The sequence below is a fragment of the Eufriesea mexicana genome, unplaced genomic scaffold (assembly GCF_001483705.2).
Source record: "Eufriesea mexicana isolate 0111107269 unplaced genomic scaffold, ASM148370v2 scaffold9538, whole genome shotgun sequence".
NCBI classification, from domain to species: Eukaryota; Metazoa; Arthropoda; class Insecta; order Hymenoptera; family Apidae; genus Eufriesea; species Eufriesea mexicana.
In genome coordinates, this window is record NW_016917269.1 from 272,118 (window position 1) to 274,519 (window position 2,402).

At 47.3% G+C, this 2,402-nt stretch overlaps 1 protein-coding gene across 1 annotated transcript in view; it reads left to right on the forward strand.

The window, feature by feature from the left end:
• The window catches only part of LOC108553197 (potassium channel subfamily K member 18), a 33,879-nt gene extending 32,657 nt beyond the window's left edge, over positions 1-1,222 (forward strand). Inside the window, exon 9 of the mRNA XM_017907997.1 lies at positions 1,156-1,222. The gene's annotated coding sequence lies outside the window, so the exon portion shown is untranslated. The remainder of the gene's footprint in view (positions 1-1,155) is intronic.
• The last annotated feature ends 1,180 nt before the right edge of the window (positions 1,223-2,402 follow it).

The following is a 2,402-nucleotide window of genomic DNA, read 5'->3' on the forward strand; positions in this document are numbered from 1 at the left end:
ATTGCAAAATGGTGCCACTCGTTACGATATTGAACGGAGCCTCCTAATCTAGATATCCATATTCAATTTGTGCCTTTTAGAGACTGAAATGGCAGTCAAACTAATTTTCAGAGACCCGTGTTAGCTTTGGGTCTGAAGCTCGAGGAATGAAGCAGAATTCATCCTATTCGCTGATCAAATAGAGGTGATCAGAAAGTAATCAGAAATCATCCCTGCTCGGCGCCCTCGGCGCGCTTTCTCTTGGAAAGGAGAGATAGAACTAGACTTGTCCTCTAAGAGAAGCAATTGGCACCGTGGTGGAATTCTATCCGAGCTTATTTTTCGAGAAAACCCATGGCGTTGACAAGTGTTTGTCGACACTGCGAAAGATCATGGAAGCTCCTCGTGTCCCTTTATGCTAATCCTGAAAGGCTCTGGCCTAAATAGTCCAACCTTAGGCGCCAACAGATGTCAACCTTCCTATTTTCTTTGAATTTTATTTCGGTGCTCACTGCTATTCTATAATTGTATTGGAATCATAAAAGATAGAGGATTTTGGGTGTAGAAGGCTAAGTATAGGGGATTGCAGAAAGTTCGCGACAAGAATTGAGTATTTCCTTTCTGGATTTCTTGAGAATTTCTTCTTCTTCTCCTTCTTCTTCTTGGACATTTATAGATTCTTCTTTCGTCAATCTAAGAATTTGGGTCTCCTTCAGAACTTTCGACTCTGGAAGTTTCTACTTCGTGTCGAACTCTGTGAAACACGATCAATTGCTTGTTACTAAAATAGGATTGTACTGGTAGACAAGTTGTCCTTTATTTGCTACGTAACCAAGACTCCTTGAACTATCTGGAAACTTTATATACGAGACCTGCCTTTAATTATGCAAAAGCTCAGGAAATCTTTAAGAAATATTTCATCGATATAAACATTTAAACAAATAAATAATAACGTTAAATTGTCCTAGCTCAAAAGGAGGTAGCAAATTTTCAAGTTAGACACTTTATTAAAGCAATTAATCTCCGATAAAAACATCTCCAGGGAAGATAAAACAAGCATTTAAAAGAAATCATAAAAAGAATCATCACCGATAACTTCATCCTTCAATCTCTAACCTCTACAACATTCAAACCCCTCTATCATAAATTTAATACAACCTCGATCTACCCTCGCAGCAAAACAGACCACCCGCGCAATAACCACCACCGTTACACAACAATCAAGCACCCAACGAAACATAACCTCCAAAAAGGCCGAAACAGAAGAATCAAGGCGCGTGGCCTCGGCCTTCGACGACCCATTGCCCGCAGAAGACGAAGAAGACAGTCTGACAGAGGGATCATACTATGCAGGCAGTGGGGGATGGTGGCAGAGGGGTAGAAGTAGCAGGAGAGGTTGTTGGAACGGGGCTGCGGCGTTCCTTCATGCGGCGATCGGACCGCACGAGGCCACGCATGCGCTATTAACCTTACCCCGACTGCATCTGCGCGGTGTGCACCCTTCTACGGGGTGCGTCCGTGCCGGCGACGCTGTTCATGGACGGCAGACAGTTTCCACGGCACTCGACGAACGCCGTTCCCCGTCCAGTCGTGGCAAACAGTTCTATTCGACCCGTAGAATCGCGTCGATATCGCGTCCGTGACCCGACGAGCCGACCAAATGTCCTGATCGTCGACTATCCGCCCGGAAAACACGAGAATCCTCTCGACAGAAGCTCCGTCGTGGGTCGTGCACGCGACCCAGGTTACCAGAGGATGCTGCGAGCAGCGTGCAGCAACGTGGCAGGCATCTGAAGCAACTTCTCCTACGAGAAATCATAGTTGGACCTCCCTGGCTCTTCCCGAAACTCCCCGTCTCTCTCTGGCTCTCCCTGGCTCTCCCCGCTTGCACGAGCTCGCGGAGATGATACTCCAGGAGATTTCACATCCTCCACAGTGTCACTTGCATACGCTACCAGGAGAAACGAGTTTGGTGAAGTAGATCACCTGAAATTTATCCAAAATCACGCTGATCGAAAGACTACCTGCGGCGCGAAATGAGTAACAGATGACAGGGTCGCGCTCGTGGATCAATGTAAACGACGAACAGGCTCCGGGCTCCTCGATCGTATCTGAGAGGAGGTGGCGAAGGGCGAAGTCGTCGCGAGGCGGACTGTTGATCGACCCTATATCGAAGAGAACGGGATGATCCGAGTAGTCTCACGCACCAGCGAGAAACGAAGCGGAAAGAAAAGACTCTGCTGTTGTTTCTAAAAACAAAGTGTTCGTCTGAATTCCCTAAGTGTCTCTTCCACAGAGATCACACCGAAGATCTCCGTCCAGAGGTAGAGGTAAAGGTAGAGCAAAGGGTCCGCAGGAGCGGACGCGGATTTCGCGAGTTCGAATTTCCGCGAGATCCAAGAGAAGCTAGGAGGAGGAGAGGA